This window comes from Aegilops tauschii, chromosome 1 (assembly GCF_002575655.3).
Source record: "Aegilops tauschii subsp. strangulata cultivar AL8/78 chromosome 1, Aet v6.0, whole genome shotgun sequence".
NCBI lineage: Eukaryota > Viridiplantae > Streptophyta > Magnoliopsida > Poales > Poaceae > Aegilops > Aegilops tauschii.
Window position 1 is genome coordinate 87,027,885 of NC_053035.3, and position 21,208 is coordinate 87,049,092.

The window sequence follows — 21,208 nt, forward strand, 5'->3', positions numbered from 1 at the left end:
TCCAGCCACTGGGTAGAGAGGAGGATGATGAACCGGTGCAAGATGATCCACAGCCGTCAAGTCAACCTGGTGACGAATCATGATCCGGAGGCCGGTTTAGCCTTGTGTGCTACAATATTTGCCAAATAACAATTATTCTTTTGGGCACTGAAACGCCTTGTAATAGGCAAGTTAAAACACTTGGTCGGCTATGCCATCGTGCATATTTATTTGTGCCTGATACTTGTTAATCCGCCATGCTTAAGACATATGATGTTTCATAATCCATAGCGATTTATTCAAGCTTTTCCTGCATACAAGAAGTTGAAAGTGTCCTGGCGGTTTACCGCCGGACGGGTCATGATGCCCAGATATATAGCCAGGGTTTATAACCAACGCTGTAAAAAGATGAAAATAATTGATACCTGTGACCTTAAGTCATAATGTTGGCTGGCCAACTTTTGTAGTGAGGGTGATAACCCTAATCTTGAGTAACAATAACTCCTGTCATATTATGCCGGTTTATGATAAAACCGTTCCGGGTTGTGATAAACACCGGTTTATCCATATTCAATTCTGGCGACTTATAGTCAAAACCAGACCGGGTTAATAATCTCCGGATTATAACTGATCATGTACTGACAACTTTGTAGTTGAAAGCCGAACCAGGTTAATGAACGCCGGTTTATCAAAAACATCATAAATCTCATCAAAGGAGAGAAAACTTAGCAAATAAAAGCATATGAAAACTTGTAGTCGAGGCTTTTCATGGGCTGCCAGGCCCCAAATTCGAGGCTTTTCATGGGCTGCCAGGCCGCTGAGTTAAACCATTTTACAAAGCCTTTTAAGATGGTCCTCAATCCTTAACCAATCGTCGTTTTAACTTTGACAAGTGCAGGGTCTTATGAGATTGACTTGTCGAAGTTCGGCTGGTCATACCAGGTTTACCTGGACGGAGTGACTTACTTAAAAAGGTAGGCTAACCCGGGGTTTTAGGTGTATACACCAGGCTTTCAAGCTGTGGCTTGATAGCCTATTACAAGTGCAGACTCTTTGTTCATTGCGATAGCAAAGAATCCTCAAGTAATATTTTGAGCTGTGCTCAGTGGGTGCCTATGTTTGAGTTGTTCTTTTGCAACACTCTCTTTGGCCGCTAAGTAGTTTTTCTGGTGTAGCTATGGTTCGGACACGACCAAGCCCCCAAGTTAATTTTCGAGTGGCCTTGCGCCGATCAAGACGTGTAGCTATGGTTCGAGTACGACCAAGCCCCCAAGTGATTTTTATATAAGGCTTTATAAGCTGAATCAAGGGGTAAACCGGACGCCGCTTTATAAACAGAAGCCCCCATGTAACCACACATGATATAAGAAAAACAACAGATACCCCGCTTTAGCTGAGGCTCCGATTTATTATATTGATCATAATATATACATTCTCATAACTATGTACATAAGCAGAGCCTGTAGCTCAAGTATAATAAGGCCGAAGATGAGCAATATTCCACGGCCGGTGGGTCTCCTCCTCCGATTTATGTGAATCTTTGTGCTCTCGAACATCTATAAGGTAGTATGACCCGTTATGCAGATTCTTGCTGACCACAAAGGGTCCTTCCCAAGGCGGGGATAACTTGTGCATATCAGTCTGATCCTGGATGAGTCGGAGCACCAGATCGCCTTCTTGAAAAGTTCTGGTTCTAACCTAGCGGCTGTGATAACGACGCAGATCTTGCTGATAAATCGCCGAATGGGCTGCTGCAATGTCACGCTCCTCATCTAATAGGTCAAGTGCTTCCTGTCGTGCCTTCTCATTGTCAGCTTCAACATACGCCGCCACACGAGGCGAGTCGTGACGGATGTCACTAGGGAGAACCGCCTCCGCTCCATAGACCATGAAAAAAGGCGTGTAACCCGTGGATCTGTTGGGCCTGGTATTGATGCTCCATAACACAGAAGGTAACTCCTCCACCCAACAACCCGGCGTCCGTTGCAAAGGAACCATAAGCCGGGGTTTGATGCCTCTCAAGATCTCTTGATTGGCACTCTCCGCTTGACCATTAGACTAGGGGTGAGCCACTGATGATACGTCAAGCCGGATGTGGTCACGTTGACAGAACTCCTTCATAGCACCTTTGGACAGATTGGTACCATTATCGGTTATAATGTTGTGTGGAAAGCCAAACCGGAAAATCACCTTCTTGATGAATTGAACTGCCGTAGCTGCATCACACTTACTGACTGGTTCTGCCTCCACCCACTTAGTGAACTTATCAACCACCACCAAAAGGTGGGTCTTCTTGTCCTTGGATCTCTTAAAGGGCCCCACCATATCTAGCCCCCAAGTCGCAAACGGCCAAGTGATTGGAATCATCCTCAACTCTTGAGCTGGTACATGAGCGCGTCGTGAGAATTTTTGACATCCATCACACCTTTTGACCAAGTCCTCGGCATCAGCATGAGCCGTCAGCCAATAGAAACCGTGAAGAAATGCCTTGGCTACCAGAGATTTTTAACCGGCGTGGTGACCACAATCTCCTTCGTGGATCTCACGCAAAATTTCACGGCCTTCTTCAGGAGATACACAACACTGAAACGCCCCTGTCACACTACAATGATGTAACTCTCCATTGATAATAGTCATGGACTTGGACCACCGGATTATCTGCCTGGACGAAGTTTCATCCTCTGGTAACTCGCCCCGGTTCATATACGCCAAATATGGAACCGTCCAATCCGGGATAACATGAAGAGCTGCCACCAACTGAGCCTCCGGATCAGGAATAGCCAAATCCTCTTCTGTAGGGAGCTTGACGGACGGATTATGCAGCACACCCAGGAAGACATTGGGTGGAACCGGTTTACGTTGGGAACCCAAGCGGCTTAAAGCGTCCGGCGCTTCATTCTTCTGTCGATCCACATGATCGACCTGATAACCTTTGAAGTGACCTGCAACAATATCCACCTCTCGACGATATGCTGCCATGAGTGGGTCCTTGGAATCCCAAGTACCAGACACTTGTTGAGCCACCAGGTCCGAGTCACCAAAGCATTTAACTCGGCTTAGATTCATCTCTTTAGCCATCCGAAGACCATGGAGTAAAGCCTCATATTCAGCTGCATTGTTAGTGCAAGGGAACATTAAACGGAGAACATAACAAAACTTATCACCTCGTGGGGAAGTTAATACGACTCCAGCCCTCGAGCCTTCCAATTGCCTGGACCCATCAAAATGAATAGTCCAATAAGTATGATCTGACTTCTCTTCTGGCGCGTGTAATTCTGTCCAGTCATTGATGAAATCCACAAGTGCCTGAGATTTGATCGCCGTCCGGGGCATATATTTTAACACGTGAGGCCCAAGCTCAATAGCCCACTTGCAATCCGGCCAGTTTCTTCCCTGTTCTGGATTATATCCCCCAAAGGAGCAGAGCTAACCACAGTGATGGGATGACCTTGGAAATATTGCTTAAGCTTCCGGCTTGCCATAAAAACTCCATACACCAGCTTCTGCCAATGCGGGTACCTTTGCTGGGACTCAATAAGTACCTCACTGATATAATAAACCGGTCGTTGAACCGGATACTCCTTTCCGGCCTCCTTGCGCTCCACCACAATAGCCACGCTAACAGCCTGGGCGTTAGCTGCCACATATAACAACAATGGCTCTTTATCAACAGGAGCAGCAAGAACGGCGGATTAGCCAGCTGCCGCTTTAAGTCTTCAAATGCTTCATTGGCGGCGTCACTCTAGACGAAGTCATCCGTCTTCTTTAGCATCTGATATAAAGGGATGGCCTTCTCACCAAGGCGACTGATAAACCGGCTCAAGGCGGCAATCCGGCCTGCCAGGCGTTGAACATCATTGATACACTTCGGTTTAGCCAAAGAAGTTATAGCCTTGATTTTCTCCGGATTAGCTTCAATGCCCCTGTTAGACACCAGAAAACCCAAGAGTTTTCCTGCCGGTACACCGAAAACACACTTGGCTGGATTAAGCATCATTTTATAAACCCAGAGGTTATCAAAGGTCTCCTTCAAGTCATCTATCAATGTCTCATTCTTTCTGGATTTTACCACAATATCATCCACATAAGCATGAACATTGCGGCCGATCTGATCATGAAGACAATTCTGCACACAGCGCTGATAAGTCGCCTGGGCACTCTTGAGCCCAAAAGGCATAGATACATAGCAGAAGTCTCCAAAAGGAGTTATAAACGCTGTGTTCTCCTGGTCCTTAACTGCCATTTGGATCTGATGGTAACCAGAATATGCATACAAAAAGCTCAAACGCTCACAACCCGTCGTAGCATCAATGATTTGATCAATACGAGGGAGAGCAAAAGGATCTGCCGGACAAGCCTTGTTCAAATCTGTGTAGTCCACACACATACGCCAAGTGCCGTTCTTCTTTAGCACCAGCACCGAATTAGCCAACCATTCAGGATGAAATACTTCAACGATGAACCCAGCCGCCAAGAGCCTGGCTACCTCCTCACCAATAGCCTTGCATCTTTCTTCATTGAACCGGCGAAAAAACTGCTTGACCGGTTTATACTTGGGATCGACATTAAGAGTGTGCTCAGCAAGTTCTCTCGGTACACCTGGCATGTGAGAAGGCTTCCACGCAAAGATGTCCCGATTCTCACGAATGAACTCGATGAGCGTGCTTTCCTATTTCGGATCCAAGTTAGCGTTGATGCTAAACTACTTGGATGAGTCGCCTGGAACAAAATCAACCAGCTTAGTCTCATCAGCCGTTTTAAACTTCAAGGATGGATCATGCTCTGTAGTTGGCTTTTTCAAAGAAGTCATATCCGCCGGATCAACATTGTCCTTGTAGAACTTCAACTCCTCTATTGCACAAACCGACTCAGCATATGCTGCATCACCTTCTTCACATTCCAAAGCGATCTTACGGCTCCCATGAACAGTGATGGTCCCCTTATGACCCGGCATCTTGAGTTGCAGATAGACATAACAGGGCCTTGCCATGAACTTAGCATAAGCCGGCCATCCAAACAGGGCATGATACGGGCTCTTGATTTTCACCACTTCAAAAGTCAATGTCTCTAAACGTGAATCATGCTCATCTCCAAAAGCAACCTCCAGGGCTATCTTACCAACTGGAAACGCCGATTTACCAGGCACCACACCATGGAAGACCGTGTTGGATGGTTTAAGATTTTTGTCTATTAACCCCATGCGACGGAAGGTTTCATAATAAAGGATATTGATACTACTCCCTCCATTCATGAGTACCTTGGTGAACTTATAACCTCCAACCAGAGGTGCCACCACCAATGCCAGATGACCCGGATTATCAACCCGAGGTGGATGATCCTCTCGACTCCACACAATGGGTTGTTCAAACCAGCGAAAGTAACGGGGCACCGCCGGTTCAACGGAGTTCACTGCCCTTTTATGAAGCTTCTGATCGCGCTTACAGAGGCTAGTGGTGAAGACATGGTACTGCCCACTGTTCAGCTGCTTCGGGTTGCTCTGGTAACCCGACTGTTGTTGCTGCTGTTGATTTCCTGGTGATTATAACCACCTTGTTTGCCTTGATTGCCATGTCCGCTTTGATTCCCGTGAAATCCTGAACCGGAACTGCCTCCACCGTAACCCGACCCATGAGATCCAGGGCCTGAACCGCCACCCGGTCCATGATCATACTGATACGTCTCCAACGTATCTATAATTTTTGATTGTTCCATGATATTATATTATCTGTTTTGGATGTTTATTGGGCTTTATTATCCACTTTTATATTCTTTTTAGGACTAACCTATTGACCCAGAGCCCAGTGCCAGTTCCTGTTTTTCCCTTGTTTCAGTGTTTCGAAGAAAAGGAATATCAAACGGAGTCAAAACGGAATGAAACCTTCTGGAGAAGTTATTTTTGGAAGGAAAGCAACCCGGGAGACTTGGAGTCCACGTCAAGAAAGCAACGAGGGAGGCACGAAGCAGGGGGGCGCGCCCACCCCCCTAGGCGCGCCCTCCACCCTCGTGGGCCCCTCGTGGCTCCCTGACGTATTTCTTCTTCCTATATATATCCATATACCCTAGAACGATCGGGGAACAGAAGAGATCGGGAGTTCAGCCGCCGCAAGCCTCTGTAGCCACCAAAAACCAATCGGGACCCTGTTCCGGCACCCTGCCGGGGGGAACCCTCACCGGTGGCCATCTTCATCATCCCAGCGCTCTCCATGATGAGGAGGGAGTAGTTCACCCTCGGAGCTGAGGGTATGTACCAATAGCTATGTGTTTGATCTCTCTCTCTCTCTCTCGTGTTCTTGAGGTGATACGATCTTGATGTATCGCGAGCTTTGCTATTGTAGTTGGATCTTATGTTGCTTCTCCCCCTCTTCTCTCTTGTAATGGATTGAGTTTTCCCTTTGAAGTAATCACGGATTGAGTCTTTAATGATTTGAGAACACTTGATGTATGTCTTGCCATGCGTATCTGTGGTGACAACGGGATATCACATGATTCACTTGATGTATGTTTTGGTGATCAACTTGCGGGTTCCGCCCATGAACCTATGCATAGGGGTTGGCACACGTTTTCGTCTTGATTATCCGGTAGAAACTTTGGGGCACTCTTTGAGGTTCTATGTGTTGGTTGAATAGATGAATCTGAGATTGTGTGATGCATATCGTATAATCATACCCACGGATACTTGAGGTGACATTGGAGTATCTAGGTGACATTAGGGTTTTGGTTGATTTGCGTCTTAAGGTGTTATTTTAGTACGAACTCTAGGGCTGTTTGTGACACTTATAGGAATAGCCCAACGGATTGATTGGAAAGAATAACTTTGAGCTGGTTTCGTACCCTACCATAATATCTTCGTTTGTTCTCCGCTATTAGTGACTTTGGAGTGACTCTTTGTTGCATGTTAAGGGATATTTATATGGTCCAATTATGTTATTATTATTGAGAGAACTTGCACTAGTGAAAGTATGAACCCTAGGCCTTGTTTCCTAGCATTGCAATACCGTTTACGCTCACTTTTACCGCTTGCTACCTTGCTGTTTTTATATTTTCAGATTACAAAAACCTATATCTACCATCCATATTGCACTTGTATTACCATCTCTTCGCCGAACTAGTGCACCTATACAATTTACCATTGTATTGGGTGTGTTGGGGACACAAGAGACTCTTTTTTATTTGGTTGCAGGGTTGTTTGAGAGAGACTATCTTCATCCTACGCCTCCCACGGATTGATAAGCCTTAGGTCATCCACTTGAGGGAAATTTGCTACTGTCCTACAAACCTCTGCACTTGGAGGCCCAACAACGTCTACAAGAAGAAGGTTGCATAGTAGACATCAAGTAGTTTCTGGCGCCATTGCCGGGGAGGTGAGTGCTTGAAGGTATATCTTTAGATCTTGCAATCGAATCTTTTAGTTTCTTGTTTTATTACTAGTTTAGTCTATAAAAGAAAACTACAAAAAATGGAATTGAGTTTGCCTCATACGCTTCATCTTTTTAATATATTTCGTGAGTATGATGGAAAGGAAAATTGTGCAAAAGTGTTAGAAGAAGAATGCATTAAAATGTTTGGCACTAAATCTTTGAATGATGAGCATGATTGCAATGTTGTTAGTATGAATTCCTTGAATATCCATGATGCTAATGATATGCAAAGCCACAAGCTTCGGGATGCTATGTTTGATGAAGATGATATGTTTTGTCCCCCGAGTTTTGATGAGCAAATTTATTATGATGAAAGCATGCCTCCTATTTATGATGATTGTATTGATGAAAGTGGATTTGGAGAGGTCGTGACTTTATTTAGTGATGAATCCACTATTTCGGAAGAGGTTCCAATTGATTATGAGAACAAAGTTGCTATCTATGATGATTATTGTGATGACATGTATGCTATAAAGAATAATGATAACCATGAAACTTGTCATCATAATTTTAATTTTCAATTGGATTATACCTCACATGATAGTTATTTTGTTGAGTTTGCTCCCACTACTATTCATGAGAAGAAATTTGCTTATGTGGAGAGTAATAAAAATTCTATGCTTGTGCATCATGAAAATAATGCTTTAGGTGCTGGTTATATGGTTGAATTCATTCATGATGCTACTGAAAATTATTATGAGAAAGGATCATATGCTTCTACATATTGCAATAATATCAAGTTTCCTCTCTATGTGCTTAAAGTTTTAAAGTTATGCTTGTTTTGCTTTCCGATGCAAGTTGATTCTTGTTCCCATAAGTTGTTTGCTCACAAAATCCCTATTCATAGGAAGTGGGTTAGACTTAAATATGCTAGTCATATTCTTCATGATGCTCCCTTTATGTTTCAATTCTTATCTTTTATGTGAGCATCATTGAAATCATCATGCCTAGCTAGGGCGTTAAACGTTAGCGCTTGTTGGGAGGCAACCCAATTTTATTTTTGTTCCTTGCTTTTTGTTCCTGTTTAGTAATAAATAAATCATCTATCCTCTGGTTAGATGTGGTTTTATGTTTTAAGTAGTGTTTGTGCCAAGTAGAACCTTTGGGAAGACTTGGGTGAAGTCTTTATGATCATGCTGTAAAAAATAGAAACTTTAGCGCTCACGAGATTTTCTTCAACTTTTTACTGGAGAATGATATTTAGTTGATTATTTTTGAAGATGATTACTAGAAAAATTCCTCAGGTCCAACAATTTATTTTAGAATTTTTGGAGTTCCAGAAGTTTGCGTTAGTTACAGATTACTACAGACTGTTCTGTTTTTGACAGATTCTGTTTTTCGTGTGTTGTTTGCTTATTTTGATGAATCTATGGCTAGTAAACTAGTTTATAAACCATAGAGAAGTTGGAATACAGTAGGTTTAACACCAATATAAATAAAGAATGAGTTCATTACAGTACCATGAAGTGGTGTTTTGTTTTCTTTCGCTAACGGAGCTCACGAGATTTTCTGTTAAGTTTTGTGTTGTGAAGTTTTCAAGTTTTGGGTAAAGATTCGATGGACTATGGAATAAGGAGTGGAAAGATCCTAAGCTCGGGGATGCCCAAGGCACCCCATGGTAATATTCAAGGATAACCAAGAGCCTAAGCTTGGGGATGCCCCGGAAGGCATCCCCTCTTTCGTCTTCGTTCATCGGTAACTTTACTTGGAGCTATATTTTTATTCACCACATGATATGTGTTTTGCTTGGAGCATCATTTTATTTTCTTTAGCTTTGCTTGCTGTTTGAATAAAATACCAAGATCTGAAATTCTTAAATGGGAGAGTCTTCACATAGCTAAATAATTATTCGACTACTCATTGATCATCACTTATATCTTTCGGAGTAGTTTGTTGTTTGCTCTAGTGCTTCACTTATATCCTTTTAGAACACGGCGGTGGTTTTATTTTCTAGAAATAGATGAACTCTCATGCTTCACTTATATTATTTTGAGAGTCTTTAGAACAGCATGGTAGTTTGCTTTGGTTATGAAACTAGTCCTAATATGATGGGCATCCAAGATGGGTATAATAAAAACTTTCATATAAGTGCATTGAATACTAAGAGAAGTTTGATACTTGATGATTGTTTTGAGATATGGAGATAGTGATATTAAAGTTGTGCTAGTTGAGTAGTTGTGAATTTGAGAAATACTTGTGTTGAAGTTTGCAAGTCCCGTAGCATGCACGTACGGTAAACGTTGTGTAACAAATTTGAAACATGAGATGTTGTTTGATTGTCTCCTTATGAGTGGCGGTCGGGGACGAGCGATGGTATTTTCCTACCAATCTATCCCCCTAGGAGCATGCGCGTAGTGCTTGGTTTTTGATGACTTCTAGATTTTTGCAATAAGTATGTGAGTTCTTTATGACTAATGTTGAGTCCATGGATTATACGCACTCTCACCCTTCCATCATTGCTAGCCTCTTCGGTACCGTGCATTGCCCTTTCTCACCTTGAGAGTTGGTGAAAACTTCGCTGGTGCATCCAAACCCTGTGATATGATACGCTCTATCACACATAAACCTCCTTATATCTTCCTCAAAACAGCCACCATACCTACCTATTATGGCATTTCCATAGCCATTCCGAGATATATTGCCATACAACTTTCCACCGTTCCGTTTATCATGACACATTCATCATTGTCATATTTCTTAGCATGATCATGTAGTTGACATAGTATTTGTGGCAAAGCCACCGTTCATAATTCTTTCATACATGTCACTCTTGGTTCATTGCATATCCCGGTACACCGCCGGAGGCATTCATATAGAGTCATACTTTGTTCTAATATCGAGTTGTAATCATTGAGTTGTAAATAAATAGAAGTGTGATGATCATCATTTTCTAGAGCATTGTCCCAAGTGAGGAATATAAAAAAAGAGAGAGAAAGGCCATAAAAAGAGAAGGACCAAAAAAATGAGAGAAAAAGAGAGAAGGGACAATGCTACTATCCTTTACCACACTTGTGCTTCAAAGTAGCACCATAATCTTCATGATAGGGAGTCTCTTGTTTTGTCACTTTCTTATACTAGTGGGAATTTTTCATTATAGAACTTGGCTTGTATATTCCAACAATGGTCCTGTAGCGACTAGACCTCAAATGGCCTGTGCTGCTGTGCACCAGTGTCATCCCTGGATCAGTAATGCTGACACGCACAGTACAAATGGAGGATTTATAACAGAGTAGCAATCACACACTTATTACATCGAATATCTCCGAAGAGATCAAGTATAATAAACATGGCTTAAGGCCATCTAAAAACGATAACAGCGGAAGACTTGGAAGATAAGTGAGTCCATCAACTCCAGCGGCATCACTGAGTATAAGACCACGACCTAAGGCACCTTACTCGTCGTCTGAAAATTCTGCAACATGAAACGTTGCAGCCCGAAAACGGGTCAGCACATAGAATATGCTGGCAAAGCAACACATAGAGAGCAATGAACAATGATAATGCTATACTATATGCATTTATGGCTGGTGGAAAGCTCTATGGTTACAATTTTTGTGAAAAGCCAATTTTATCCTACTACAAAGGAATAAATTTTATTTGACTATCATGGTGGTTGAAACATTGAGAAGGTACCTCCAACTCAATCCCAATTAAGTAACATCATTAACCCAACAAATTAATTATAAGTATCACGGTGATGAGATTCAAATGATAATCCAGGTACTAGATACTCAAGTTGTCCATAACCGGGGACACGGCTAATCATGATCAGTTTGTACACTCTGCAGAGGTTTGTGCACTTTTCCCCACAAGACTCGATCGCCTCCGCTTGATTCTCGCACTGCATGTTGTTTGAGAAACGGATGACCGAGACACAGTCTTTCAGAAACAGTCACTCTCTACTCTGGATGGACCGGTACACCTACTTTCCCCTACATCTGCTAGTCCACCTCTTCAAGAGATCCTGTAACCTACTCAGCTATGCTAGAGCCCATAATAGCTTGCGGCTGCACACGGAAGTTTCTAGCATGAAAAATCTTATGATCCCTTTGAGCCTGGGTGGCGGTCCTTATACAAACAGAAAACACTGGGTTCTCCAGGTGTCTCAATCCACCCAGATGTGAGTTTTAGTTGCCACCTTCAGTTGAACCATTATTAAACACTCACATCTGTCATGAATATCTCTCAAACCCAATCCACGTCTACGAGCATAGCATGGCAATAATATAAGCAACGTAGAAGTAACTCCCAAGGGTTTGATAAAGAACAGGTAATAGGTACTACCTCAACTACTTCCCAATACCCACAGTTTAATTAGATCCTAATCATGCAAGGTGTTTGAGGAAATAGATCTAATGCAATAAAACTGGGTATGAACGGGGTATGATCAAAGTGTTACTTGCCTTGCTGATGATCCGCAAAGCCTAGCGAGTCGAAGTAACAAGCGGCACACTCCGGGTACTCTATCGCAAACAAACAAGCATACAATCAGTACTCATCTAATGCACAGGTAAAACTCAAAAGAAAGATCCAACCAGAAAGTTCAACTTAAGAACTCCGGTTTGCAAAAAGAATCAACTCGAAAGAAACAACGAAAGTCAAACGGCGAAAGAAAGAAACTTCGTTTGCTAATCTGGATCTAGGTCAAATTTTACTGTAGCAAAAACTTGTTTGAGTAGGTTAAACGGAAAGAGAATTCCGAGACGAAACTCTAGGCGCTTGAATCGCCTGATTCCGATAAACGAGCGAGAAGTTAAACAGAATCAAAGATTCGGTCAGAAATCGAATCTGAGAAAATAACGAGAAAATCCGACGAAAAAGAAAATCGGGCGAACGGTTAAATAACGGACGTTCGTTAACAGAGAAAAACCGACGAACGTGTTCGTTAAAACGAACGGTTCGGTGAACGCTCGTAAAATAAGAAAACCGAAAAAAACCGATCTAGGGTTTTTTTAAACAAAAGAGTTTTTTTTCTTCAGAAAAACCGGTCAACTCGAACGGCAGTACCTCGGCGGGGCTCGCTCCGGCGAGGGCTCCGGCGGGCGGGGTCGGCGGCGGGGGGGGGGGGTGCGGGGCTCGGGCGGCGGTTCCGGCGGGCGAGGGTGCGGGGCTCCGGCGCTCCCGGCGGCGAGGGGCGAGGCGAACGGCGGGCGGCAGCGGGCGACTAGATGCGGGGCGGCGGCGGCGGCTTCTCCGGCGATGGTGGCGGCGAAAACGGAGGGGGGGGTGCTATATATAGGTAGGGGGGCTAGAGGGCTTGGGGGAGGGGCAAAGCCCGAGGCGGCGGCGGCTTCGTGCTCCCGGCGGGCGGGGTCGGCGGCGGGGGGGGGGGGTGCGGGGCTCGGGCGGCGGTTCCGGCGGGCGAGGGTGCGGGGCTCCGGCGCTCCCGGCGGCGAGGGGCGAGGCGAACGGCGGGCGGCGGCGGGCGACTAGATGCGGGGCGGCGGCGGCGGCTTCTCCGGCGATGGTGGCGGCGAAAACGGAGGGGGGTTGCTATATATAGGTAGGGGGCTAGAGGGCTTGGGGGAGGGGCAAAGCCCGAGGCGGCGGCGGCTTCGTGCTCCCGGCGGACTCCGGCGGCATGGGGAAGAAGGAGAGCGCGGGCGGGCCGGCCTGGCTTCGGCTGGGCCTCGGCCCAGTCGGGCAAGCGCGTATTTTTTTTAATTGTTCCGCGGAAAATATTGCATAGAAAAATAAATAAAAATCGGAAAAACACGAAATAAATTTTCCCCATCTAGTTAGAAAATCTAGAATAGGGTGAACATTTTTAAAATCAAAAATAAATATTTTGAAAACATGCATATTTTTAAATGCAATAAAAATTGCAAATAAAATCCAATAAATTCCAAATAATGTTTTTAATATTTTTCCTCCAGTATTTCAATATTTTTGGAGAAGTCATATTTTCTCCTCTCGTTTATTTTTAAATGAGATATTTTTCCGGAGAGAAAAATAATTAAAATAAAATCCTCGTCTGAAAAATCAAATAAGAAAATTCGAGAAAATCCCCAACTCTCTCCGAGGGTCCTTGAGTTGCTTAGGATTTATCGAGGATTTTTCAAAATGCAATAAATCATGATATGCAAATGATGATCTATGTATAACATTCCAAATTGAAAATTTGGGATGTTACAAACCTACCCCCCTTAAGATGAATCTCGCCCTCGAGATTCGGGTTGGCTAGAAAACAGGTGGGAGTGGTTTTTCCGTAGATCTTCCTCTCGCTCCCAGGTGGCCTCATCTTCTGTGTGGTGACTCCACTGAACTTTGCAAAATTTGATAACCTTGCTGCGGGTAACTCGGCTGGCATACTCGAGAATCTTAACTGGCTTCTCCTCATAAGTCAAATCGCTTTCCAAATGAATCGCTTCCAGTGGCACAGTATCTCTCAGTGGTATCTCAGCCATCTCTGCGTGGCACTTCTTCAACTGCGAAACGTGGAATACATCATGTACTTCAGACAATCCTTCGGGCAATTCCAGCTTGTAGGCAACTTCTCCCATACGTTCCAACACTCTGTATGGTCCGATAAAACGAGGCGCTAACTTTCCCTTAACTCCAAAGCGCTTCACTCCTCGAAGTGGTGATACTCGAAGATACACTCTGTCTCCGATTTCCTGAACTGTTTCCTTGCGCTTAGAATCAGCATAACTCTTCTGCCTGGATTGGGCTACCTTGAGCCTATCGCGAATCAACTTCACTTTCTGTTCAGACTCCTTAAACAAATCTGGTCCAAACAACTGACGGTCTCCAACTTCGTCCCATAACAACGGTGTTCTACACCTCCTTCCGTACAAAGCTTCGAAAGGGGCCATCTTCAAACTGGTTTGATAACTGTTGTTATAAGAAAACTCCGCATATGGCAAATTGTCGTCCCAACTTGATCCATAATCTAGCGCACATGCTCTCAACATGTCCTCCAAAATCTGGTTGACTCTCTCGGTCTGCCCATCTGTCTGCGGATGAAATGCTGTACTAAATTCCAGCCTGGTTCCCAATGTTTCATGTAACTGCTTCCAAAACTTCGAGGTAAATTGGGTTCCTCTGTCTGATACAATGGTCCTCGGAACTCCATGCAAACATACTATCCTGGTCATGTATATCTTTGCCAACTTAGCGCTGGTGTAAGTGGTCTTCAATGGAATGAAATGAGCCACTTTCGTCAAACGGTCGACTACAACCCATATCGAGTCATAGCCTGAACGAGTCCTGGGTAATCCTGTGATAAAATCCATGCAAATTTTATCCCACTTCCATTCGGGTATCGGCAATGGCTGTAGCAATCCTGCTGGCTTCTGATGCTCTGCCTTCACTCTCTGACATACATCACAAACTGCTACAAACTCCGCAATATCCTTCTTCATTCTGGTCCACCAGAAAATATTCTTCAAATCCAAATACATCTTGGTATTCCCTGGGTGAATCGAGTACGGTGAATCATGGGCTTCTTGCAAAATCAACTTCCTGATCTCCGGATCATTTGGCACATATACACGGTCCTCGAACCATAAGGTATCGTGCTCATCCTCACGAAATCCCTTGGCTTTTCCTTTGCTCATCTTCTCCTTTATCTCTTCAATCTCCTTGTCTGTCTTCTGAGCTTCTCTGATCCTTTCCATCAAGGTAGACTGAATCTCCAATGTCGCTAAATAGCCTCTAGGGACTATCTCCAAACATAGCTCACGTATGTCCTCGGCTAACTCCTGAGGTAACTCTCCTGTCATGAGGGTGTTGACATGACTCTTGCGGCTCAACGTGTCTGCTACTACGTTAGCCTTTCCGGGGTGATAATGCAATCTCATATCATAGTCTTTGATGAGCTCCAACCATCTCCTCTGTCTGAGATTTAACTCCTTCTGCGTGAAAATGTACTTCAAACTCTTGTAATCCGTGTACACCTCACAATGGTTTCCGATGAGAAAATGTCTCCATGTTTTCAATGCATGCACCACGGCTGCTAATTCCAAATCATGCGTAGCATAATTCTTCTCATGGGGTTTAAGTTGTCGTGAAGCATACGAAACAACTCTTCCTTCCTGCATAAGCACTGCTCCAAGTCCTCGACGAGAAGCGTCGCAATAAACTTCATAGTCCTTGCGTTAATCTGGCAGAATCAACACTGGTGATGTAACCAATCGTTTCTTCAACTCTTGGAAACTAGCTTCACATTCCTCAGTCCAATTTAATTTGGTGTCCTTCTTCAATAGCTCAGTCATGGGCTTAGCAATCCTTGAGAAATTCTCGATAAATCTCCGGTAGTATCCTGCGAGTCCAAGAAAACTCCGGATTTCTCCAACTGTAGTGGGTGATTCCCAACTGGTCACTGTGTCAACCTTGGCAGGGTCTACTGCTATTCCTTCTCCAGAAATAACATGTCCAAGGAATCCAACTTCCTTCAACCAAAACTCACATTTGCTGAACTTAGCATATAACTGATGTTCCCTGAGCTTCTCAAGCACCAATCGTAAATGCTTCTCATGCTCTTCTTCATCCTTGGAAAATATTAAAATATCATCAATGAACACCACGACGAACTTATCCAAAAACTCCATAAACACTTTGTTCATCAGGTTCATGAAATAGGCAGGTGCGTTAGTCAGTCCAAATGACATAACGGTATACTCATACAGTCCATATCTGGTGGTAAATGCCGTCTTAGGTATATCCTGCTCTCGAATCTTTAACTGATGGTATCCTGATCGTAGATCGATCTTGGAGAATACTTTAGCTCCTTGCAGGCGGTCAAACAAATCATTGATCATCGGCAGTGGGTACTTGTTTTTGATGGTCACTTCATTCAATCCTCGGTAATCAACGACCATCCTTAGTGATCCATCTTTCTTCTCTACTAGAAGTACTGGTGATCCCCAAGGTGACGAACTTGGGCGAATATAGCCTTTATCCAGTAACTCTTTGATTTGCTTCTTAATTTCTTCCAAATCCTTTGCGGGCATCCTGTACGGTCTCTTAGATATTGGCCCTGTGCCTGGCAAAAGTTCAATCAAGAACTCAATGTCTCTATCTGGTGGCATGCCTGGCAACTCTTCTGGAAATACATCCGGATAGTCCTTCACCACTGGTACTTCCTCCTGTACAACTCCTGATAAGGAATTCACTTGAGTCCTCTTCGGCATATGCCTGGATACATACTTGATCCTCTTTCCTTCCGGGGTGGTAAGCAAAATAGTCTTGCTGGCACAATCGATGTTTCCTCCATACAACGATAGCCAATCCATTCCCAAAATCACATCCAAGCCTTGCGATTCCAAAACAATGAGGTCTGAGGGGAAAACATGCCTACCAATGGCCAACGGTATCTTAAAACATCCTTGGGTGGCCATATACTCTGCTCCTGGCGAGGTTACTAACATGGGGCTTTTGAGAACTTGGGTGGACATCTTAAACTTGTTTACGAATCCCCTTGATATGTATGAATGCGATGCACCAGTATCGAAAAGAACGGTTGCAGTAAATGACTTAACCAAAAACTTACCTATTACTGCATCAGGCTGAGCTTCAATCTCCTCCACGCTCACGTGGTTCACATGTCCTTTGTTGAACGGGTTCGGCTTCTTCCCAGAGCTTCCATTGCCATTTCCATTTTGGGCTTCGGGACAATCAGTTGCATAATGTCCCGTCTTCTGGCACTTGAAACAAGTAATGTGACTTAGATCTCTCTTGGTTGGGGTAGATGGGTTGGTGCGGTTTTGTCCGTTTCCTCCTCCATTCCCATTACCATTTTTTGGAGCCATTATGGTTGTGCGAACTACCTCCTCCATGGGTATGCTGAAACTGTCCTCCCGGCTTCGGGGTAAATCGTGGCTTCTGCTGGGCTCCAGAATTATACTTCCCTTGTCCATACTTCCTCTTGCGGTTTTCAATCTGCTGCTGCTTCCCTTCAATCATGAGAGCTCTATCTACCAACTCCTGGTAGTTGTTAAAAGTTGCTACCATCAACTGCATACTCAGCTCATCATTCAACCCTTCCAGAAACTTTTCCTGCTTGGCTGCATCCGTAGCAACGTCATCTGGTGCATAACGTGCTAACTTACTGAAATCTTCCACATACTGGCCTACGGTGCGTCCTCCTTGGCGTAGGTTGCGAAACTCACGCTTCTTCATAGCCATAGCTCCTGCTGAAACACGAGCTGTACGAAAAGCTTGCTGAAACTGGTCCCATGTGACAGTGTCAATAGGGTGCGTGGTTGTATAATTCTCCCACCATGATGCTGCGGGTCCATCAAGCTGATGTGCGGCAAAACGCACTCTTTCCGCGTCTGTGCATCCTGCAGTGGTCAACTCCCTTCCAACTTTGCGGAGCCAATCATCTGCTACAATCGGCTCGGTGCTACTGGAAAACACCGGCGGGTTTAGCCTTAAGAAACGGGCTAAGTGGTCAACAGGTGGTGGTGGCGGTGGGTTGTTCTTGTTGCCTTGGTTCTGAACTAACACTTGCATCAAGGCATTCTGTTGCTAAATCAACTGGGTGATCTCTGGCGGGAAAACAAATCCGGTGTCGCGTCTCGGAGGCATCTGATAGGTTTAGAAAAGATGAGAATTAAGAATAGAATGAGGTCTAGAGAGAAAACACTACCCATATGCTCATGAGACAAATTCAATCAATATCACTCAATCAATCCAAACAAGGCAAAACAATCGATCTAACTAGCGTTACAAAGTGCTTGAGCTATACTACTAAATGGGGGAAAACTACTACTGATATGGTAGTCTACAAAAAAATTTGATCCGTTGAAGACTCCATGATGTCTGCTCCAGCTTCATCAATCCATTCGCCTTCACTTGGTTCCGAGTCGGTGTCGTCGATGATGATGTAGTTATCCGGACAAGTGCATTCGTCGACTTCTGCTTTTGGCACTGGATTTCCCACGAATGATCCAATCTTATTCTCCAGGTCGTCAATCTTCCCGACTAGTGCGTTGATTTCCTCCAAGTAATCTTCGCGTATAGTCTTGAGTTCTTCTTGGATCTCCTTGATCTTCGTGATTGCCTTCTTCAGTTCTTCCTTGTCCGTGCATATCTGATTCTCCTGGCGTCGAATATGTTGGTTCTGCTCCTGGATGAAAGCTGCAATTGATCCATCCTTCTTGGTCTTGATCATCTCCCATTGCGGGTCTCGACGTCCACAAATTTGATAAATTGTATCCTTAAGCTCCTGGTGATAGACTTCTCCAATGCGTCCCATGGCGATATGTGCGGCCATGCTCTTCCCTAAGCTCCAAGTTGGTGCTTCGAAAACCAATCTCATGGGTTCCGTAATTGGCGCAAACGTCCTTCCTGGAATGATAACTTGAATCTTCCAGCTCTCCTCTTCAGGTAATGTGGCGTTGTAGGTTCCGGTGACGCTTGGTATTCCTATGTTCAAGTACTTGGTGACTTACTTCAAATGTCGTCCAAACGGCGTGTCTTCATCCGGTTGCATGAACTTGCTCCTTGCATTCGCCATTCCTAAAAGAGTAGAAAGTGGAGAGCAGTCAGAAATGAGAAGAGAGAAGTTTTCTAGGGCTTAGGCTTAGTGGTCGTGTCCTATAGTCAGTGTGTGCTCTGATACCAACTTTGTAGCGACCAGACCTCAAATGGCCTGTGCTGCAGTGCACCAGTGTCATCCCTGGATCAGTAATGCTGACACGCACAGTACAAATGGAGGATTTATAACAGAGTAGCAATCGCACACTTATTACATCGAATATCTCCGAAGAGATCAAGTATAATAAACATGGCTTAAGGCCATCTAAAAACGATAACAGCGGAAGACTTGGAAGATAAGTGAGTCCATCAACTCCAGCGGCATCACTGAGTATAAGACCACGACCTAAGGCACCTTACTCGTCGTCTGAAAAGTCTGCAACATGAAACATTGCAGCCCGAAAACGGGTCAGCACATAGAATATGCTGGCAAAGCAACACATAGAGAGCAATGAACAATGATAATGCTATACTATATGCATTTATGGCTGGTGGAAAGCTCTATGGTTACAATTTTTGTGAAAAGCCAATTTTATCCTACTACAAAGGAATAAATTTTATTTGACTATCATGGTGGTTGAAACATTGAGAAGGTACCTCCAACTCAATCCCAATTAAGTAACATCATTAACCCAACAAATTAATTATAAGTATCACGGTGATGAGATTCAAATGATAATCCAGGTACTAGACACTCAAGTTGTCCATAACCGGGGACACGGCTAATCATGATCAGTTTGTACACTCTGCAGAGGTTTGTGCACTTTTCCCCACAAGACTCGATCGCCTCCGCTTGATTCTCGCACTGCATGTTGTTTGAGAAACGGATGACCGAGACACAGTCTTTCAGAAACAGTCACTCTCTACTCTGGATGGACCGGTACACCTACTTTCCCCTACATCTGCTAGTCCACCTCTTCAAGAGATCCTGTAACCTACTCAGCTATGCTAGAGCCCATAATAGCTTGCGGCTGCACACGGAAGTTTCTAGCATGAAAAATCTTATGATCCCTTTGAGCCTGGGTGGCGGTCCTTACACAAACAGACAACACTGGGTTCTCCAGGTGTCTCAATCCACCCAGATGTGAGTTTTAGTTGCCACCTTAAGTTGAACCATTATTAAACACTCACATCTGTCATGAATATCTCTCAAACCCAATCCACGTCTACGAGCATAGCATGGCAATAATATAAGCAACGTAGAAGTAACTCCCAAGGGTTTGATAAAGAACAGGTAATAGGTACTACCTCAACTACTTCCCAATACCCACAGTTTAATTAGATCCTAATCGTGCAATGTGTTTGAGGAAATAGATCTAATGCAATAAAAATGGGTATGAACGGGGTATGATCAAAGTGTTACTTGCCTTGCTGATGATCCGCAAAGCCTAGCGAGTCGAAGTAACAAGCGGCACACTCCGGGTACTCTATCGCAAACAAACAAGCATACAATCAGTACTCATCTAATGCACAGGTAAAACTCGAAAGAAAGATCCAACCAGAAAGTTCAACTTAAGAACTCCGGTTTGCAAAAAGAATCAACTCGAAAGAAACAACGAAAGTCAAACGGCGAAAGAAAGAAACTTCGTTTGCTAATCTGGATCTAGGTCAAATTTTACTATAGCAAAAACTTGTTTGAGTAGGTTAAACAGAAAGAGAATTTCGAGACGAAACTCTAGGCGCTTGAATCGCCTGATTCCGATAAACGAGCGAGAAGTTAAACAGAATCGAAGATTCGGTCAGAAATCGAATCTGAGAAAATAACGAGAAAATCCGACGAAAAAGAAAATCGGGCGAATGGTTAAATAACGGACGTTCGTTAACAGAGAAAAACCGACGAACGTGTTCGTTAAAACGAACGGTTCGGTGAACGCTCGCAAAATAAGAAAACCGAAAAAAAACCGATCTAGGGTTTTTTTTAAACAAAAGAGTTTTTTTTTCAGAAAAACCGGTCAACTCGAACGGCAGTACCTCGGCGGGGCTCGCTCCGGCGAGGGCTCCGGCGGGCGGGGTCGGCGGCGGGGGGTGCGGGGCTCGGGCGGCGGTTCCGGCGGGCGAGGGTGCGGGGCTCCGGCGCTCCCGGCGGCGAGGGGCGAGGCGAACGGCGGGCGGCGGCGGGCGACTAGATGCGGGGCGGCGGCGGCGGCTTCTCCGGCGATGGTGGCAGCGAAAACGGAGGGGGGTGCTATATATAGGTAGGGGGGCTAGAGGGCTTGGGGGAGGGGCAAAGCCCGAGGCGGCGGCGGCTTCGTGCTCCCGGCGGACTCCGGCGGCGTGGGGAAGAAGGAGAGCGCGGGCGGGCCGGCCTGGCTTCGGCTGGGCCTCGG